The 22,695-nt window shown below is 41.1% G+C and overlaps 1 long non-coding RNA gene across 1 annotated transcript; it reads right to left on the bottom strand.

Annotated features, from left to right (window-relative positions):
- Positions 1 to 1,126: 1,126 nt before the first annotated feature.
- Positions 1,127 to 3,733, bottom strand: LOC113033483 (uncharacterized). The gene is made up of 4 exons (XR_003274033.2): positions 3,637 to 3,733; positions 3,097 to 3,175; positions 2,623 to 2,718; positions 1,127 to 1,871 (listed from the first exon to the last, which is right to left on the bottom strand). It is a non-coding gene; the product is annotated as an uncharacterized LOC113033483 (long non-coding RNA).
- Positions 3,734 to 22,695: the final 18,962 nt, after the last annotated feature.

Below are 22,695 nucleotides of genomic sequence, written 5' to 3'. Positions count from 1 at the left end.
AGTCTATAAAAGAAAAACAAACAAATTCCCATTCAGCTCACTGATATAAAATTACATCCTATTCATGACAAAGCTATGTGCACAGCTGGATATCAGTAATAGTAATTAAGAAAGTCAGTTTTATGTGACCCTTTGTTTATTAAAGACAACAAATCTCTGTATGAGATGACAGAGGATGTGCACAAGTTCATTGTTCAGTTGTAGAGCTACAGTTGTAACACTAAGCCTCCAATGCAATGACCTGAAGTGTTATAAACTTAATCTAATCTTTAGTAAACTACACAAACGTTATTGGTGACATGCTAGCATGCTGAAGCCGAAAATCTATTGAACACATATAGATTACCTGAACCTCCATATTTATATTTGGGATAATGAGTCATTATCCTTTAACTACAAATCCTAGCCTTAGAAATCCATCATGCCATTGGCTGTTAATCTCTTTTTACTGGAAGCAAGTGAGTAATATGAATATATCTGTCGGTTCTCAGTCATGGTAACGGCAGTCTAAGGAGCTTGGAAAGAAAAGCGTCTGGACTTTTTAAAGTTTCTTCAAGACTTTTCACATCTCATTCGAGAAGCTTCTTCAGTTCAAAGACCAAATGATGGAGAGTCCCTGGTATTTAAGCTCTAGTGGGAGTTTTCCCTTAAGGGGGTCGTTAACCCACTGTTGATCATGTGCTTCATCACACGAGTCAAGGTCATGTGACTTACTAAGATCAGCTGAAGCAAGGTGTGAGTGGGCGTTAAGGTGCATGAGAAGATTATTGCAACCCCCTCTGCACTGTAAACCCGAACAAGTTGACTGAACTTAAAACTTTTGTGGAAACTGATTACCTCAAAAGATTTAAGTACAAAAACTCATATCTTCTAAGTATGGGGTACTCAAAATTTGTATTTATTGTTAACCTAAAAATTTTAAATTATATTTTATATTTTATTAATTGAGCTTTACTCAAAGACTGTATACTTTAATTTCAATATTTTTGTGTTTCTTGTAGTTTATTATTTTGATGCAACACAATGCAATTATATTACAACCTAAACTCAAATTATCTGATTATTAATTAAAAGATATGTTGTGAGTGTAGACTACTAAAAAAAAAAAAAAAGTATGGAAATTCAGTTACTTTACATTTTGTTTATTTAACATTTTTTCATGAAAATTTTAAAACATCACAAATGTTTTTATAAAACAACTAACATGGACATCGGCACCATAAAGTGAGCATTATAAATTCTGTGTAGAACATTTATCTTTTTATAAACTCACAAAGGACGACATCAGTCCTAATTGCATCTTTCTCAAAATACACAAAAATGCAAAACAAAAAGTCAAATACTAATCACTTTTTTTTAAATAGAAATGAAAGACAATTTTTTAAAATGGGTACAAAGATGATCAGCTTCCAAATAACCAGATAAGGCAGTCAAGTATAGGAAAATTAGGTAAACTGATGGAGTTAAATCCACCCAAAGCCTGTAGTAAACTTAAAGTGCTTAAAGTGCTTCAAACAAAGTGCTCAGTAACAGAGTGCGTGTCCTAACAAACATTGCCTTATATTCCTTAAGAGCATGTAGGCAGGGGTTTCAGGGGTTTGCCGTCATCAAGCCCCATGAAGATATTTTGGACTAAGGCAAATGTGTGAACCAGCTTCCTGGGGTAGTCTAAATGCAGAGCATAGATCAAGCCAAACAATAAAGCAAATGCATCTGCAAATCTGGGAATATCACGCATCACCTAGTCACCTTTCACCAAAACAGCCATGCTTGAGGAAGTAAAATGGACTGGACTGGGAAGCGCCGTCGGTAACCACTGTGAGAAGGGCAACTGGAGTGTCAATGAGGGTCGACTCATCCAATGCGTCCGCCTGGAATAGACACAGTATCAATGGTAAATGGCCTGTATTTGTATAGTGCTTTACACATTCAGTCATCCAGACATTCACACACATTCACACACTGGTGATGGCAGCTACATTGTAGCCACAGCCACCCTGGGGCGCACTGACAGAGGCGAGGCTGCCGGACACTGGCACCAGCGGGCCCTCTGACCACCACCAGTAGGCAACGGGTGAAGTGTCTTGCCCAAGGACACAACGACCGAGACTGTCGGAGCCAGGGCTCGAACCGGCAACCTTCTGATTACAAGGCGAACTCCCAACTCTTGAGCCACGATCGCCCCAATTAAATAAGTAAGGTTGGTTTGAGAGAATGTGACAAGCATCTAGCAAAACATTCAGCAGTGTAGTGGGTTACTTTGTAACGAGTTAGGGTACTCTACTTTTTTTGAAAAATGTACATTAACGTGTTAGCTTCTTGCATTACATAATTTGTATTTTTATTATTTTTCTAAAAAAAAAGTAATTTTTTATTTCATGACTTTATCTCAAAAAGAAACTAAATCTTGACTTCAGCCTGGTTTTTGGGCCACCTGCAGCATAGCCATAGTGCTGTGATACGCCTGTGCCCTGCTCCTGACCTGTGTGTGTGTGGGTTTTCTACAGAGAGGGTATTTTGTTTGTACAATTTGGTAGCTGCTAGGGTATTAAATTGTATTTAAAAAAATCCATAGCATTTTATCTTACTGGCAGAATTTAAGTAATGCAAAAATACACTTACATTACATGTCTAAAAGAATTCTGGGTCCTCCCCCCGCAGGTATACAGGAAGGGCACGAAGTACTGCAGTGCGTTTCACGTTGATATCAGGCGCCTCCTAAAAAGGGAAAAGAAAAGTTCATTTAACGCAAAGTTTTCAGGTGTCATTCTTTGGGGAGAATACATGTTTATGAAACTGCATGACATCAGACTCTACTAAATTTTGGAGACTTTTCTTTTAAGATACAACCTTTCTGTCTCTTGTGACAGAGAGTATGTTTCTTAATCATTTGACAAAAACCCTACACAGTATTTTAAAATAGTGTTCTCCAGATCAGAGCTGTGATCTATATAGAACATGGGGTTCAAAGCAAGGAAAAATTGTGTGTTTATCAGTGAAACTTTTAATTTGTGTTAATTTTATCATTATCAATATATGAAATCTTCACCTTAAGGGACTTAATGAATGGTTTCTTCAATAGATCTTTCAACTCACCTGTGTTTACTGTCTCCACCTGAAATTAATTGCAGTCTGAATTTTTTTTTCTTCTGTCTTTTTGTCTTTGGCCTTCAGCCTTGGAAGAAAAAATAAAAATATTGAAAACCTTATCAGCACACTAAATATACAACACCTTGCTATATTTCAATTGTTTTAGATAGAAGTTGCCACTGCTAGCTGAGTCACTTTTGAATGATGCTAATGAGAAGAAAAAAAAAAACCTGCCGAACAATGAGGCTGCTGTTGTAAAAACGCCAACTTTCTTGCGTTGGCAAGGGGTCGTTAAAATATCACTAAGACCCTTTCTTTATGTGTGATTCTTCGTAAAACTGTGTTTTAATCGGTTAAAACTGTAAAACTGACGACATAATCTATGTTTGTAAAAGAGCGCGAACAACCGCGAACAACTATTCACCACCTGGGTCTGTGCTTTTTAACACAACAGCGCATTCGAAAACAAGTTATTGGCTGCAACATATTAATATACTTGCTTTTTTACGGAAAAAATAAACATAACGAAGGTTCAGTTTTACTTACAAGTTTCTCCAAATGTGTTCTCCAGTCGCTCGAGAAGGGCAGCCATATTGAACAGAATTTTCTGTCAACGTCGTTCAGGTTAGAGAGAAAACGTCATGACGTCATGACGTACACATGCGGAGCTCGGAAAAAAACATTTACTCAAAAATCATAATTAAGAAAGCAGTATTTACTCTTAACTTCTAAGCCATGTACAATTATAACTGTTTGAATCGTTAACCGAACAGAAAAGTTTTAAGTTGTTTCAACTTTGTGAGGAATTTTAATTGTTATATCCACAAACTTTATAAGTCAGGTAGACTGTTGGGGTTTACAGTGTGTTAAAATACATAGACAAATGGCTTCTTTCACTCCTTTTTCAAACCATCTGTCTTCTCTGTCCAAAATGTGAACATTGGCATCCTCGAAAGACTGACCTTTGTCCTTTAGGTGCAAATGGACAGAGTAATATGAGAGTAATGTGAAAATGCAATACTCTTATACTTTCCTTTTTCTTTTTCCAAGCTCAGAGTCTAGCAAGCTGGCAACACACACTTTTGGACTTAACTAGCACATTAATGATACTGCCGTCCCCATTTGCAGCTGATGTGACAGCCACTCTAGCCCTCATACACATGACTAACGGACTCATGAAAAGAAGATTTTGCAGAGTGAAAGGGCTGCAAAAGGCTTAGATCCATATCTACTGTCTTCACTGCAAAAGTGCATTTAAGTAAACTTTCAGTGACCTTTAAATTTTAATTGGTTACAGTTTAGTCTGTACTGTTTTCCATCATCTTGTTTTGTTTAATATTTGCTTGACTTGAAATTTCTGTACCGGCCATCACAAAGACTTTTTGTGTTGTTAATGCTCAAGTCCTTATTTTTAAGGGCTGCCACAAATGATTATTTTGATAGTCGACTAGTCAGATCATCATCCATTGGACGTAAAACGTACAGCTTATTGCACCAGCATGCATCTGCTCTTATATAACTATCATTTGCTTACAGCTTTAAGTGTTTAAGGTATGTGCTAACTAAAAATAAAGACAAGATGATAGTTTATTAAATTTTAATGAAATTTGCTAATTATTTTGGTGGAGTTTAATAAACTCAGTCGTCTGCTCCCTGCTATCTAGCAACGATAAAACTTATCGACACACAGTCCAGCCCTGTGTGTCGTGCCCAGGGCTGGACTGGGGGGAAAAAAAATCAGCCTGGGCATTTTGATTAGAGAGCAGCCCACCGGGTATTATAGGAAAAGCCATAAAGCCTTTGAATGAAAACAGATGCTGCTGTGACAGTGATGTACACTGTCTTCCATCCATCCATCCATCCATCCATCCCATCCATTCGCTTCCGCTTATCCTTTTTCAGGGTCGCGGGGGGCGCTGGAGCCTATCCCAGCTGTCATAGGGCGAGAGGCGGGGTACACCCTGGACAGGTCGCCAGTCTGTCGCAGGGCCAACATACAGGGACAGACAACCATTCGCACTCACTTTCATTTGCACATTCACACCTAGTGACAATTTGGGTTATCCAATTAACCTATCCCCACTAAGTGCATGTCTTTGGACGGTGGGAGGAAGCCGGAGTACCCGGAGGGAACCCACGCAAACACGGGGAGAACATGCAAACTCCACACAGAAAGACCCCGGCCTGATGTTGGAATTGAACTCAGGATCTTCTTGCTGTGCGGCAACAGTGCTAACCACCGTGCCACCGTGCTGCCTGTACACTGTCTTGTTCAGATAAAAACTTTGGTTGTAAGATTCAGATAATTATTTATTAAAAACTAGACAGTTTAAATGAGAATAAGAAAGAAAAGTATTTCTTTGTTCCCCCCTTTCCCTGTTAATACCCTACCTGGCCCCCCTGACAAAACTTTGCTAGACCCCTGCACAGTTACCAGCTGTCAGCTACTTAGAAAAGGATCCTGGTGTTATTTATCTCTCAGAAACAGTTCATAACTTCCCTTCAACTCATTCATGTCACCTAAAAGGTAAACCTGTTTCTCCATCACCTGTTCAGCTCAGATGATCCAGTAAGATAACCAAACCGGTATCATGACCAGCAGCTTTTACAGCTGTGGCTCCAGCAAACATCAGCTGATACTAGAAATTAAATTCTAACAACAGCTGATCAACCTTAAACGTGCTGCTGCTGTTTAGCGCGACATCCGCTGGTTTCCTCTTTCTGGCGCAAAGTGGGCCATAAACAAACAAGAGAGACGGGACTTGCGTCAGAAATACTGATCAGGTAACCAATGATCAGTTTCATGATTGGAGTAGCAACAGGAGAGGGAGGGGGAGAGAATGAGAGAAGAAGAGGCAGCTGCAGCGTAAAGACGCAGAATAACTCCAGCTTTGTGTCTTTTTCCTTTGTAGCTGAAGTCCGGGACAAACTGTGTTCCTTTTCAGCTCAATACAAAACGCGTAATATTTTCTCTGAATATGCGACAATTCTGTCTTTTACAGAACGGTTGGCAACTCTACTGACTAACCTTACGAATAAAATAAAGTTAATTATCAGTAACATCATAGCACCCATCCAGCAGTATAGAAACTAGCTGGTACGCAGCACAAGTTATTGTAACTGACTGTAAAAAGTTAGCACAACAAAAATAAACTACACCTAAACTTGGTCAAATCTTACCTGAAGTTACAGTTACAGATCATTAGCTTTCAGAGCCATAAGCAGTGATAACGGCGTTACAAGTAACGCGTTACTTTTTTCAGTAACGAGCAATCTAATGAATTACTGTTACTAGTAATTACCGTATTACCGTTACTAGGCCACATAAAACCAGAGTCATGATAAACAATATATACGTGGCGTTTTTTCCTCAATAGTTTTGTCACGTTTAGTGTCTGAGGACAGCGCTAGCAAGCACTCTCTGCTTATGACCAAAAAATGAAAAAACTAAACAAAACACAGCCTGCTCGTGTTGGAGGGCTGTTTTTTGTCGACCAATCGACAAAAAACAGACCAATCAAAAAATGATATGGCAACATGACATTTAGTTGTTTAGGAAGAGGGAGAAGTTTTAGGAGCGACTGCGAGAGAGAGAGAGAGAGAGAGAGAGAGAGAGAGAGCAGAAAAAGAGAGAGCGAGTTTTGAGATGTGAGAGATTTGTGACGTTCAGCATGTTTGGAGTGTGTAGTTAATGTGTTGTCTTGTGTTGTTAGTGTGTAGTGTTGTGGATCGTTTTGTGTTGTGTGTCAGAACAATGAGGCGACTGCTGTCTCCAGGTAGAGAACAGGATGAGTGATACACCTGCTGCTGTCAGACCTGCAGGTATCAGGCTGTGATGTTCTCCTTTATAGTGGACAGAAATCTTTTTTTGTTTTTTGGAGTGGCACAAATAATTTGTGTGGCATCTTATTGAATGCAGAACACCTGATTGTTATGTAAATAGTTTGAAATGGTTATAAAAAAAGAGTAAAAGGTAAATGGCTGCAAATAACTTTGTTGTTTGTAAAACTTGTGCATATGATTTTAAAATTGACAATTTATATTTGCATTTAAAGTTAGGAAATATGATTCAATAAACATGTTTGCGGTTGTTACAGTAAAAAATATAACTTTCTACTTGGATTTTATGTTTTTTGTCTGATTTCAGATCAATTGTGTTAATAAGGTATGTCAAAATGAAAACATGACTGTAAATTCAGACACAGGAGGTTGTGCTGAAAAGAATGATACCAAACAAGGCAAAGTAAATAGTTTTTAAAGGTGAAATGTAGAGGTCAAATCAAAAGTTGTGAAAAATGGCTAATTATACCCTGGACCCCAGAGGGTTAAACATTTTTTTTAAAGTAACGCAATAGTTACTTTTCAAGTAATTATTTACTTTTAGAATATTGTAACTCGGCTACTAACTCAGTTACTTTTTTGAAGAAGTAACTAGTAACTATAGTTAATTGCTTTTTCAAAGTAACTTGCCCAACACTGGCCATAAGTCTGCTACCACTTTGCTAGTTACCAGTCAAGGAGCTCATGTACTCAGTTTCCTGTTCTGGGTGAATTGGACTTTACTTTTTGATCACAGTACAGTGGCACATGTAAGAGGGAGTCAGAAGGATGTTACCTATCAATTCAAATATTTTTATAAAGTCATGTTATATACAGTAAATCAGCCATTGATTAGATGGTAAATTCTCTTTCACTGTTACATTTACCTGAAGAGGTTAGGGTAAGAAGGAGAGAGAACTAGATAAAGACAGCAAAAGGTAAGAGAGTAAAACAGCTAAGAGTAAACATGTAAACAAAGTCAATAAAAATAAAAAAAATATCATATTTTTTGCCCACATTCATTCACATTCAAATAAACAAGCCTTTACTTTGGTTACTGTTGTCTTCCAGACCAGCAGTTTCTGAAACACTGAGATCAGCTCATAACCATGCTAATAACCATGTCTAATAACCTGCCATGTGATCGGCTGATCAGCTGTCATTTACCATTTCAAGTCCATTTGTGCTTGCAGTTATTTTGCAAAACATATGAGTAGTTTGAGTCACAAGGAATGAATTAAAGTCAAGGCACCACTGTAGTGAAAGATAATCTCCACTGCAGAAACTGAAGTTGCGTGGCTATTTAGGGATTTAATTAGTTTTTTACAAACAAGAAGACAGTGCAAAAGGTGTCGTTTTACTCATGTTTAAATTCTCTCAGCAGTTTCTAAACAGAGTCCAGAGCTCATCTGTTGGCACAGGCTGAATCATTCTGTCACATTAATTTCTGCAATTTTTCCATCTAGGAAAATGTAAATATTTTTCGAATAGAATAGCTGCAGTGGAAAGGAAAGAAATAAGTGGTGAGTCATAATAAGCAGCTTCTTTGTACTGTATATTCTACGGCACACTCTCCCAGGGGTGTCATTCAAAAAGATGTAATGCTGAAAAGAGTCCAGACATATTACTTTTCTACAGAGTGATAAGCACAGTTCAGGGAATGGATTGGAAGTCTGCAATGCTTCATTATCCTCAAAAGCTTCTGTCACTTTTTTTGAACTGGTCAGATCTCTATAGTTATAATGAAAGTGCAGCAGTTCCTTAAACATAGGAAGACTGACACTTGTGATTCTGGATTGAAGCTGATAACATTATGTTCTTACAAACTATTCAATATACTGACTGCAGTGTAATCTGCACTGTGAATTCTAGTTAGTCAACCATACTAAAAGAAGCATGCAAACAGATTGCCTTAAAAGAAACATGTTAAAACATATGTTGTACTAACAATGTGTTTTACATGTAATGAATAAACCTACACCTATTTCAAGTCAGATGTACTCTTGACTTAGTAAAGAATTGTTATTATTTTAAACAATGAATGTTCCTGCAACATACTGTTTCTTAGTTGTAGTTATTATAACAGGAGTAGCAAGTAACTGATTGCCTTAAAAATAAAAGAAAGCAAGTTTTACTGATGTTATTCATGCGCTTCTGAAATCCATCAAGGTAAATTAAAAAGAGGTTCATTCTCGTAAAATTTACTTGGTTGCACAAAGGGGCAACAATCTTCTGCCATGACAACAGTTAACATCTGCAAATAACATCTGCAGAGAAACTACTGTAGATGCACAAAACTCAAAGATCTCTAACTAAAAGGTGGAGCTGTCATAACAGAGCCATGGCCCTCTGATATAAACCATTGTGTCCCCAGCTCCAGTTTTCAGGTATGGCAGTTAAAACAACACCAGCAAAGGAGTACAATTCATCTCAGAAAATATAGTTTTTGGTGGCCTTAACTCTGAACTTAGTTCTTGGTTCATGAACAGAAGAAAAGCTATTGAATGAAAATAAAAGGTCACAGAGGATCAACCATAACATTTCAAACAACAAACTATATCAAAGAATCAGGCAAGAGGCAGAAAAAATTAAAACATTGCACAAGAAAAGCAATTTAATTCACATTGTTCTAACTAATAATAAGAACATAATGGGATATCTTAATCTCAGGATTCTATTAGTAAAAAAAAAGATCTCCCACCTAAAAACAGAATAAATTTATTCAGCAGCAACAGCTTAAATTTAAATCAATCTTTGCTACACTTGATATAATCAGACATGGCCATGAACACCACAGGCACTCTGCAGCAGTCTTACATGGTCCTTTATTGTAAACTTAACCATTTAATCAAATTATTAAATATAATCCCTCTTCTCCCTCTCCTGTTCTGCCTTTTTTACACCTTTCATCCACCTCTTAGCCACACAGTTTGACAAAATTCACAGATCTTTTCATCTACTTCATCTTGGGCCATGTGCAATAAACACCAGTCATGGATACACCGATAGGGTTGTCTTTTATCCCTGCATTTAGATTCAAATTGGTTTGAGGTCTAAAAGATGTGTTGTGATATGAAATAATAACTCATACATGTTAAATCTAAAGTAATGAACCTGTTTTGAAAATGTACGGAGTAGAGTAGGCCCCATCTTATCTTAATGACCTTGTAGTACCATATCACCCCATTAGAGCACTTCACTCTCGCACTGCAGGCCTACTTGTTGTTCCTAGAGTATTTAAAAGTAGAATGGGAGGGAGAGCCTGCAGTTTTCAGGCCCCTCTTCTGTGGAACCAGCTTCCAGTTTGGATTCGGGAGACCGATACTATCTCTACTTTTAAGATTGGGCTTCAAACTTTCCTTTTTGCTAAAGCATATAGTTAGGGCTGGACAAGGTGACCCTGAATCCTCCCTTAGTTATGCTGCAGTAGGCGTAGGTTGCTGGGGGATTCACATGATGCATTCAGTATTTCTTCTTCAGTCACCTTTCCCACTCACTATGTGTTAATAGACCTCTCTGCACTGAATCATATCTGTTATTAATCTCTGTCTCTCTTCCACAGCATGTCTTTATCCTGTTTTCCTTCTCTTGCCCAAACCAGTCGCAGCAGATGGCCTGAGCCTGGTTCTGCTGGAGGTTTCTTCCTGTTAAAAGGGAGTTTTTCCTTCCCACTGTCGCCAAAGTGCTTGCTCATAGGGGCTCATATGATTGTTGGGTTTTTCTCTGTATGTATTATTGTAGTGCCTACCTTACAATATAAAGTGCCTTGAGGTGACTGTTGTTGTGATTTGGTGCTGTATAAATTAAATTGAACTGAATAGAAAATAGCGATCACAGTCCTAAAATGTAGGGAGAAAAATCAAAAAATATAAATAATAAACTTTACTCAAGTAAAATATGGATACCTGAAAATTCAACTCAAGTACAGTAACACTTTTCACTGCTGCAGAACACAAATAACTAATAATGTGGCTACTTCCCAACAAACTCTAGGTTAGATTCAGCATATCCCCATTTCTGTCTCCCCCGGTGACTGTGAAGACTGACCTTCGGTGTTGTTATGAAAGAGCATCTAATCCGGTTAAAGCTCCATTAGTGGATGGGCTCTTGTTTTTCTGGGTATCATGTCCATGCTGTTTTAAAAGGGATAAAGGTAAAAGCTCCAGAGGCAAACTAGTTCAATACTTCAGCATGACTTTTAAAAAGAATCGTCGTTGTTTCCCTGAAAGCACCACAACAAATCTTTGGAGGGCTGCTGAAGTCGTGTTTTTGTAATGATACATTAAAGGACTGAAAGAGAAGATTAGAAGATTAACCCCAAAAAATAGATGTTTCAGACTCTTCACTCAGGAGACTGTAACCAAACTGACCTTGCTTGTTGTTTGAACCTTGTATAGAAATGCTTTCCACACTCAGAGGAAGGTTGATAGGAGGCGCATCTGAACATACAGTCTTTCAAACAAGAAAAAGACTCCAGTCGTTCATTTGAGAATAAGAGCGTCTGTGTTTCCCTTGAATACTCCTGCAGATGACAGGTGACTTGTTAAAGTCAGTAAGTTCTTCTTTTCAAAGTGATTTTAACTGATATCAATATGAAACACATGCATGAATGTTCACAGTGATGGTGCCACATGAAGGTATATCCTTACAAAATACACAAAATGCATCTTTGAGATTTGATCACACCTGATAAATCTTTGCAGAGCAACTGATTGGCATGTTTTGTTATTTATTCATTCAGTTGTTATAACAAAAAAAAGTCCCCACTAATGCTAAAGGGGATAAACAACTTCAGACCATTAACTACTCTGGTAATTAAGTAATTTGAGAAATTGGTCAAAAATAAACAGATTTAAGGAGAAGGGTCTGGCTGCAGCCACTGTGGAGCTCCACACTAACCGGAAACACGTGACCTCCACAGTAGCCGGAAGCACGTGACCTCCACAGTAGCCGTAAACACGCATGGATACCGTGGAAGTTTTGCAAGTTGATCGCAAAGGTTGGTTAAGTCTTTCTTAAATAAATTTGCCGTTAGTGATTTCATAATTCTAGGAATCGTCTAGTTTTCTTACAATGATCATGTTGCCACTTTTTTTGCGTTACAACAACATTCCTCCTTATTTTAATGTTTTTTCATCGTGCTCCATGGCAGAGAAACACACAAATATGCTTTTTCCTGGGCCTGGTTTCAGTAAGAGAGCTGGATTAACGGCTTCTGTGGGCGAGAAGAAGCAAAAAACACATTTTGCATTAGAGTATGATTTATTGTTGGCGTCAGAGATGCGAAATAACGAATACTTCAATACTGTATTTAAGTAGAATTTTCTGGTATCTTTACTTTACTGCTGTACTTTTTTGTGCCTACTGTATACTTCTTTATACTTCTACTTCTCACATTTTAGCACGCGTATCTGTACTTTGTAATCCATACATTTGTAAATCAGCCCCCCACACGCGTGCTTTGGACGCAAGATTACTTCAAAATTTTGTACATAAATTATATTTTAGACCCTGTACTTCTTACTTCGACTTGACTAAAAAGTCGAGTCGGTGCTTTTTAAACAGAGGTATCTAAACTGTAGTAAGGAACGTGTGTACTTGTGACACCTTTGGTTAGCGTCAACACTGTAAATTTCGTCACAAACAGATTTATATATTTATCAATACTTCTATTCGTCATTCTTTTCTGTACAGCTTTTTTATTGCCCAGATTTTAGTTAGCCTCTTTTCAATTGACTGTTATATGTCAATAAGATAAGATAACCTTTATTAAGATAAGATAACCTTTATTAGTCCCACACGTGGGAAATTTGTTTTGTCACAGCAGGAAGTGGACAGTGCAAAAGTTATGAGGCAAAAATTTGAATACAATAAGAATAAATACAGTACACAACTGTACAGAATAGAATAAAATAAAATACTATATACAGTAGAATAAAATAAAATAAATATACAATAAGATAAAAATAGAATACAAATACAAATACTATATACAACTGAGTAAAAATACAACGATGACAGAAAGGATTATTGCACTTAGTATTATTGCATATGTATGGATGTGTGTGCTTGATCAGTTAAAGTCTTTATTATGGAGTCTGACAGCAGTGGGGAGGAAAGACCTGCGAAATCTCTCCGTCCCACACCGTGGGTGCCGCAGTCTCCCACTGAAGGAGCTGCTCAGTGCTGTCACAGTCTGCTGCATGGGGTGGGAGATGTTGTCCAACAGGGATGACAGCTTAGCCGCCGTTCTCCTGTCACTCACCACCTCCACTGGGTCCAGAGGGCATCCTAGAACAGAGCTGACCCTTCGGATCACCCTGTTCAGTCTCTTCCTGTCCCCAGCAGAGATGCTGCCGCCCCAGCAGACCACACCATAAAAGATAGCAGAAGCCACAACAGAGTCATAGAATTTCTTCAGGAGTGGGCCCTCCACTCCAAACGACCTGAGTCTCCGCAGCAGGTACAGCCTGCTCTGCCCTTTCCTGTAGAGGGCGTCTGAGTTATGAGTCCAGTCCAGTCTATTGTTCAGATGAACACCAAGGTACCTGTAGCTGTCCACAGCCTCAATGTCCATACCTTGGATGTTCAGTGGTTGCAGAATGCTTGTGCCTGCGGAAGTCTACCACCAGTTCCTTGGTTTTACTGGCGTTGATCTGGAGGTAGTTCAGCTGGCACCAGTCCACAAAGTCTTGGGTCAGACCTCTGTACTCCTTGTCGTCCCCATCAGTGATGAGGCCAATAGAAACATGTCTCACAAATTAAAGTGTCTTGTAAAATATTTGTGGGTTTTTTTTCAAGGATTTTCTTCCCAAATCTATTACATGTCAACTGTAAATTGTTATTTCTGCTAAAACCTTAACTTAAATGTGTATATGGTGTTTATCTGTTTCTCTCTCTGTTTTAGATGCACTTATCAATCTGGAATTCGGGCTTAAAGCCAGAATTGCAGGAATGCAACACGTGTTGCAGAGGACTCTTTCACTGCCCTCTGTGCCCCACTTTCAGCCCTACTGTCAGGGCAAAGATTGAGGAGCATCTAAGTGTGCATATAAAAAATGCTTTGCCTTTCAAAGGTATGTTTGTATTAAATATACTTTATAGTTATAAATATGCACTTTTTTAAGCACTTCTGCAGTATCTTTGTTGACTTAAAAGTTGCTGTTGATATTGTACAGTTCAGTTCATTCATCTGCAACAAAAATAGTGTTTTTATAAAATATATTTTTATTTACTTTTCACCACTTTCCTAGACATAACTTTTGTGATCCATACCATTTTGCTTTCATTATTGAGGTTGGCTTGGATGTTTTTGTTAACATGTACAATCTGATTGTTAGACAAATTGTTTGCATTCTATACAACTACATTTAAATTACATCTGTTTGTTTGTTTGTTTGTTTTTTTCTCTTACAGATAAAATGATATGCCGGTGCAGGCTGCCTTGTAGGACAACAGGACACTTTCACTGCCCTGTCTGTAATCTTACAATCATACGGCGTGGGGATATGGCAAGGCATTTATTGTCTTGTCAGCATTCTTCAATACCAAGTCAGCCACCATTATCAGGACTGCTCCCCGCTGAACTCTCCGAGGAGACCCGTATTCCTCCGGCAGTACTCTTCGAGGAGCCCCGTCTCCCCCCCCAAGGTTTTGTCTTTGGGATCTGAACCATTTTCTGAGTCTTTGTTAGAACATTCATATGCTCTACCCTCTGTGTTCAATAAAACTGCAGCTGATGGAAAGTCCATGAAAATGACATGCCCTCACTGTGGCCTTGCTCTTCGTAGCTCTGGCAAGCTATTTGCACACTGGAGAGAGGAAGCCAAAGCTGTGCTTGAAGGACAACACGTGCCCATTTTCAGACTGAAAAAGCGCAAGTTCCAGGAAGTCAGTCAGGTCAGTATTCACTTTAAACAGTAGTGTAATTACATGGTTAGTGACATTTGAATAACTGTTAAAAAACTGTTCTGCAACAGAGAAATAACTATGTTTTCATCCCCATTTGCCTGACACGGGAGCCAGCAGTTGTTGAAGATCTGCGTCCTGCTGTGCACTGGGTTGTCCAAAATAAGGCACTTTTCCGTGGACATGTAACAATGCCCAAATATCTGTCCTTAAATCAAGGGGACCAGCAGAGGGTCTTAATAGACATGTCAGAGGAAGAAGACACTGGAGCAAGGGACTTGTTCCTCTTTGTTTTTCAGTTTGCAGAGGACATGGAGCTCTTTTTGAAAGCATGTGCTGATGAGCAGGGGCTAAGGGTCAGTGCTATGTTTGACATGTAATGGACAAATGAAGGCACTGGCTGTCTTTGTTTGTTTGTTTAATATGTTGTTGTTGTTTTTTGTTTTGTTTTTTGCGTAGTACAAAATTCCAATTAAACTTATTTCAAAATGTTGTTCACTTTATTCTGTGTCCATACTTATAATAAAGGATTACAGTGTAACAGCATTAAATGTAAATGTAACAGCATTTTTTTTAAACTTGTAATTTCAAAATAAAAAGCTTATTGTTGATATTAATAGTAAAGAATTGTAATCAATAATATTTTTATACATTTTAAACATTAACACTCTGGGCTCTATCCTGGCCATTTGTGGACACTTCACTTGTTCTTTTTTTTGACTACTGCACTGCAGTGAACCAAAAGAATGACACGGGTTTGATCTTAAGGATCTAATAGTTGTGTGTGTTGTGCATGACATTGCCACACAAATATGTATTTGCAAGATAGAGTAGAATAAATTATGACGCATGAAATATTACATAGGCTGCAGTGAATTTCTGTTGATACAGACTATTGAGCTTTGAGTTTCCCAGTCAAACTTAGCTTTGAAGCACATGCTAAAAACACTTTTACTCTTGTACATTTCATAACAAGACACCATAGCGGAAATATTAACAAAATATATATTATTAAAAAATTCAAAGCTGCACATACAGCAACAAACACCGTTAGTAAATGTGTCCTGGAGTTTATGCAGGTGCAGAAAGTGCTGCTGCTGTAAGTCAGCCTAACAGCTTCCAGATCACTTATTTTTCTGGAAAGATGGTAGGAAGGGCATCACTGCTCATTTCTACAGTCTCCCAAATCTTGGACTACAATCCGTTTGTACCATAAAACCACTTCGCATACTAGGAGTCCACTAAAACCTATAAAGAGAGTGATCCTGGAAGAAATGGGGCACACACTAGTGACCTCAACAATTGCAAGACAGCCTTTTCCCTGATGCTCAGATGGGGGAAAAAAGGAAGTTTCATGAAAACATTAGGACTTTATCACCGTTTTATCTGAAAAGTTAATGGTAATATATAACCTAACTGGCTATAAAGAGTAAAAAATTTAGATACAATTTTGATTTTGATGAAAAGAACTGGTGCTATTTTATAGAGTCACGTCGGTAAAAGTAGAAAAATGTTTTAAGAAATATACATTTTATAGCATTTTGTGAACATACACAAAAAGTGGCCATTTTTGGCAACAAACAAGCTGAGAGAGAGTTTTATATTTTTTGCTCTCCTTGAACAAAAATAATAGTGCATAATAATCAATGTTGATGTTAATCAATTAGATGTCCCAGACACTACTATTAATAATACAGCAGTCCCTCGTTTATCGCTGGTGTTACGTTCTAAAAATAACCCGCGGTAGGTGAAATCCATGAAGTAGCCAACTTTATTTTTTTTACAATTATTATAGATGTTAAGACTGTGAAACCCCTCACTACATGCTTTATACACTTTTCTCAGACAGGCATGAACATTTTCACACTTTTCTCTTTTGTTTAAACACTCTTAGAGTTCAAACCTTCGTAGAAACATGACTCCAGTATTATGGAATGAAACCAAAAGGTGCATTTGAGGGTGCAAAACGTTTCGTCGGCATTGTTGTGTTTGTTTGGGAGAAAACTTACAAACATACAGTACAGCACTTCAGAGTTACACTGCTAGCGATCGAAGATTTATGTAAATTCGACAAGCTAAACGCATTCTGTACTGTACAGCAGGAGTCCCCAACCTTTTTGCACCACAGACCACTTTAATGTCAGACAATATTTTCAGGGAACGACCTTTAAGGTGTCGCGGATAAATACAACAAAAGAATAAAAAAAAGAAACTGTGGTATTTTGTAAATATAATAATAAACGTGACTTGAGCTGTGCGCCAACAACAATGACAGTGACATCCTCCTCTCTGCTTTTTAACGCTCTCTGGTCGCTATGGTAACGCGTAAATAGTTCTTTCAAAATAAGACACAGAAACTACAACCATACATTTCACACCGGAGGATCAACTCTCCCGGAACGGTACCAAAGGACTCACGGACCGGGACCGGTCCGTGGGCCTATTAGGGACCGCTCCTATACAGGAGACACTGGACTAGATTGATTGACAATGGTCTACAGCAATCAGAACGCACAACGCGATGTACTGTAAAAATAATAATAAATCAGCAAAACAGCAAGTGTCACTTTTGGCCACGAACAATTTAGGGGATGGTGAATTTTTTTGAACAAACCCAGAGTGTTAAAAAAACACCCCACTTAAAACCATTTTATAGTAACAAAAACGCAATTTAGTTGTCGCTGTCAAAGTTGATTTAACCGAAGTTACGTGTTTACGGCTAGCGTGGAGGTCACGTGTTTCCGGTTACTGTGGAGGTCATGTGTTTCCGGTTACTGTGGAGGTCACGTGTTTCCGGTTAGTGTGGAGCTCCACAGTGGCTGCAGCCAGGTCCTCTTGGATTTAAGAGGCAATTAGAGAATATGCAGATTGCTTATAAGATGGTGTTAGGTGCCGAGGGCAGAAGTACTGTGATTCTCAACTACATCTTTAAATATTTAGAAGGTCTTAGAACACATGCTAAAATCTCATTTGTTGACTTCTCATCTGCTTTTAATATTTTATGTCCACTTATTTTAAAACACTTAAAACATTTAAGTTTGATCATAATATTATGAGTTGGACCTTACAGATCTTTGAGCAAATGTGAGTGTTTCAGTCCCTCGCCTCTGTTTTGTCTCTCATCAGGGCTGCATTTTGACTCCACTTCTTTTTTATGATCTCAAACGATTATAATGATCATGTTTGATACCTACGCATGTGTGGTAGGTGTTAAACTGTGTACTTGACTTACAGTTGAGGTCAGATGTTTACATACACTTATCATGGACATAAATATCAAGTATTGGGGCAGTAAAAGACTTCTTTGAAAAATTATTTTATCAGGGTGGAATGATTTTACAGCATATATCTTTAACCTCCTAAAACCTGAACTCTTCCACAGCATGCATTTTTAATTTCTCTTTGATATTTGGACTGATTGGGACCTGATAAATGTAAAAACAAAGAATTACCAGATCTTTTTTCTTTACCTTATTTTTGTTTCTAAGAAAAATGACAGCCACATATGAGGATATTCGTTTAAAATTTCAATAGGACAGTAGCAGGATAATGTCCCCGTAAGTGGATATCAGGCCCTTGTAGAGCATAATTTTGTATTTTGTTCTAAATAACCCAAAATGTGATGTCCACATATGTGGACACCAGGTCCTAGGAGGTTAATTTAGAAAAGAAGAAAAATAGGTGCTCCTCCTTGAATCGCTACCTTATCATGGTGGAGGGGTTTGTGTGTCACAGGGATCCCAGGGGCTATGTTGTCTGGGGGCTTTTGCCCCCTGGTAGGGTCTCCCATGGCAAATTGGCCCTGGGTGAGGGACCAGACAAAGAGCGATTCATAAGACCCTTATGAAAAGGACACCGAGGGAACAGTTTACCCTGCCCGGGATAGGGTCACCGGGGCCTCGCCCTGGAGCCAGGCCCGGGGAGGGTGCCCGAGGGCGAGCGTCTGGTGGCCGGGCCTTAGTCCATGGGGCCCGGCCGGGCACAGCCCAAAGAGGAGACATGGGCCCATCCTCCCGCAGGCCCACCACCCGCAGGAGGCGCCATAGGGGTCGGGTGCATTGTGTGCCGGGTGGCGGCCAGGAGCGGAGGCCCTGGCGGACTGACCCCCGGCTGCCAAGACTGGCAATAGGGACATGGAATGTCACCTCTCTGGTGGGGAAGGAGCCTGAGTTAGTGCGTGAGGTTGAGAGGTACCGGCTAGATATAGTCGGGCTCACCTCTACACATGGCTTGGGCTCTGGAACCAGTCTCCTGGAGAGGGGCTGGACTCTGTCTCAGTCTGGAGTTGCCCCTGGTGAGAGGCGGCGGGCTGGGGTGGGTATCCTAATATCCCCTCGGCTTGCTGCCGGTACGTTGGGGTTTTTCCCGGTGGACGAGAGGGTTTGTTCCCTGCGCCTTAGGGTCGGGGAACGGGTCCTGACTGTCATCTGCGCTTATGCGCCGAGTGGCAGTTCAGAGTACCCAGCCTTCTTAGAGTCCCTGGGGGGGGGGGGGGGGGGGGGGGCGTGATTGGGAGGAACGGCCTCCGTGATCTGAACCCGAGCGGCGCTCTGTTATTGGACTTCTGTGCTAATCACAGTTTGGCCATAACGAACACCCTGTTCGAACATAAGAGTGTCCATAAGTGCACGTGGCACCAGGACGCTCTAGGCCGTAGGTCGATGATCGATTTTGTAATCGTATCAGCAGATCTGCGACCATATGTTCTGGACACTCGGGTAAAGATAATAATAATAATAATAATAAACTTTATTTATAAAGCACACTTAAAAACCAAGGGTGTGCCAAGGTGCTTAACAAGTAAAATAGAGTATAGGAGGAGGATAATAGAAATAGGACCAAAGCAAGTACTAAATATGCAAACAGATAACTGTCACTAATACATAGGAAAGCAACAGGTACAGAGCAAACAAGAATTTAAATGAGCATAGAAGTGCATGATATAAAATCATAAAAGAAATATTAACTAGAGGGAAAGGCAAGATTGAATAAGTGGGTTTTTAATCGTGATTTGAACAGTGCAATGGAGTCAGATGCGCGGAGGTCGAGAGGAAGGGTATTCCACAGTACCGGGGCAGCCAGAGCAAACGCACGGTCACCCCGGGACTTCAGTCGAGATCTGGGTTGGGTCAGAAGTAGTTGAGTGGCAGATCTGAGTGTTCTAGCAGGAGTATGTGGTTTGATAAGTTCACTAAGATAACTTGGCGCTAATTTATTAATAGTTTTGAAAGTAAGGAGTAATATTTTAGGGAGGGGCTGAGGGGCTGAGCTGTCAACTGATCACCACCTGGTGGTGAGTTGGATCAGGTGGCGGGGGAAGACGCTGGACAGACCTGGTGCACCTAAACGCGTAGTGAGGGTGTGCTGGGAACGTCTAGCAGAGGCCCCAGTCCGCGAGATCTTCAACGCACACCTCCGGCAGAGCTTCAACAGCATTCCGAGGGAGACTGGGGACATTGAGTCCGAATGGACCATGTTCAGCGTCTCCATTGCCGAAGCTGCTGCATTGAGCTGCGGCCGCAAGGTGGTTGGTGCCTGCCGTGGTGGTAATCCCCGAACCAAATGGTGGACACCAGAGGTGAAGGGAGCCACTAGGCTGAAGAAGGAGTCCTATCGGGCTTGGTTAGCCTGTGGGACTCCGGAGGCAGCCGACAGGTATCGACAGGCCAAGCGGAATGCGGCTCGGGCAGTGGCTGAAGCAAAAACTCGGGTGTGGGAGGAGTTCGGAGAGGCCATGGAAAAAGACTTTCGGACTGCCTCGAAAAGATTCTGGCAAACCGTCAGACGTCTCAGGAGGGGAAAGCGGTGCTCTACCTGCACTGTGTATAGTGCTGGCAGAGCGCTGCTGACGTCGACTGAGAAAATTGTCGGGCGGTGGAAGGAATACTTCGAGGACCTCCTTAATCCCACTGACACGTCTTCCGAGGAGGAAGCAGAGTCTGGGAATGAGGGGAATGACCCGCCAATTTCCGGGGGCGAGGTCACTGAGGCAGTTAAACAACTCCTTGGTGGCAGAGCCCCTGGTGTTGATGAGGTCCGCCCCGAGTTCCTGAAGGCTCTGGACGTTGTAGGGCTGTCCTGGTTGACACGCCTCTGCAATGTTGCGTGGAGATCAGGGGCAGTACCTGTGGACTGGCAGACCGGGGTGGTGGTCCCCATCTTCAAGAAAGGGGACCGGAGGGTGTGTTCCAACTACAGGGGGATCACACTCCTCAGCCTCCCTGGGAAAGTCTATGCCAGGGTGCTGGAAAGGAGAGTTCGTCCGTTAGTCGAACCTCGGATACAGGAGGAACAATGCGGTTTTCGTCCTGGTCGCGGAACACTGGACCAGCTCTTCATCCTCTCCAGGATACTTGAGGGTGCATGGGAGTTTGCCCAACGAGTCTACATGTGTTTTGTGGACTTGGAGAAGGCATTCGACCGTGTCCCTCGGGGTGTCCTGTGGGAGGTGTTGCGGGAATATGGGGTGTCTGGCCCATTTCTATGGGCCATTCGATCCCTATACAACTGTTGCAAGAGCTTGGTTCGCATTGCCGGCAATAAGTCGGACTCGTTCCCGGTGGGTGATGGGCTCCGCCAGAGTTGCCCTTTGTCTCCGGTTCTGTTCATAATTTTTATGGACAGGATTTCTAGGCGCAGCCAAGTGGCGGAGGGCTTTCGCTTTGGTGGCCTCAGAATCTCATCTCTAATTTTTGCAGATGATGTGGTTCTGTTGGCTTCATCGGGTGAGGGCCTCCAGCTCGCACTGGAACGGTTCGCAGCCGAGTGTGAAGCAGCAGGAATGAGGATCAGCACCTCCAAATCTGAGGCCATGGTTCTCAGCCGGAAAAGGGTGGAGTGCCCACTCCGGGTCGGGGATGAGTTCCTGCCCCAAGTGGAGGAGTTCAAGTATCTCGGGGTCTTGTTCGCGAGTGATGGGAGAAGGGAGCCGGAGATCGACAGACGGATTGGGGCTGCAGCTGCAGTAATGCGGACGCTGCACCGGTCCGTCGTGGTGAAGAGGGAGCTGAGTGTAAAAGCGAAGCTCTCAATTTACCGGTCGATCTACGTCCCTACCCTCACCTATGGCCACGAGCAGTGGGTAGTGACCGAAAGAACGAGATCGCGGATACAAGCGGCAGAAATGAGCTTCCTCCGAAGGGTGGCTGGCCTCTCCCTTAGAGATAGGGTGAGAAGTTCGGCCATCCGGGAGGGGCTCAGAGTAGAGCAGCTGCTGCTCCACATCGAAAGGAGCCAGCTGAGGTGGTTCGGGCATCTGACAAGGATGCCCCCTGGGCGCCTCCTGGGTGAGGTGTTCCAGGCATGTCCCACCGGGAGGAGGCCCCGGGGCAGACCCAGGACACGCTGGAGAGATTATATCTCTCGGCTGGCCTGGGAACGCCTTGGTATTCCCCCGGATAAGCTGGAGGAGGTGGCTGGGGAGAGGGAGGTCTGGGCCTCTTTGCTTAGGCTGCTGCCCCCGCGACCCGGCCCCGGACAAAGCGGATGAAGATGGATGGATGGATGGAAAAATAGGTGCTGTAAGGAAGAGGACTCCCTTACTGCATTTATTTATATTATATGTATAGCACTTTGGAGCACACCTTTCACTTTATTAAAAGCACCTTATCAAGCACTTTATGAGCATTGCACTTTAAGCATGGATTTTCACACAAGAAGTTTAAATATTTGTTGACTGTTTGTTGGGAATTTTAAAATCAGTTGGTGGCCTTGTTTCAGATCCTGCACAGCTGCTCCTCGTCAAGGAATGTGGTGGTTGTCTGTCAGGAGAGAAGAATGGTGATTGAGATTGTGATTAAGGTTTACCAGTAAGGAAAACTAATGCAAATGTGTGTGTGAAATCTAGGGATAAAAGTGGTGCAAATAAGTGCTTGTAAG

This window comes from Astatotilapia calliptera, chromosome 12, assembly GCF_964374335.1.
Source record: "Astatotilapia calliptera chromosome 12, fAstCal68.1, whole genome shotgun sequence".
Classification (NCBI taxonomy): domain Eukaryota; kingdom Metazoa; phylum Chordata; class Actinopteri; order Cichliformes; family Cichlidae; genus Astatotilapia; species Astatotilapia calliptera.
This window is presented reverse-complemented; position numbering and strand designations above follow the sequence as displayed.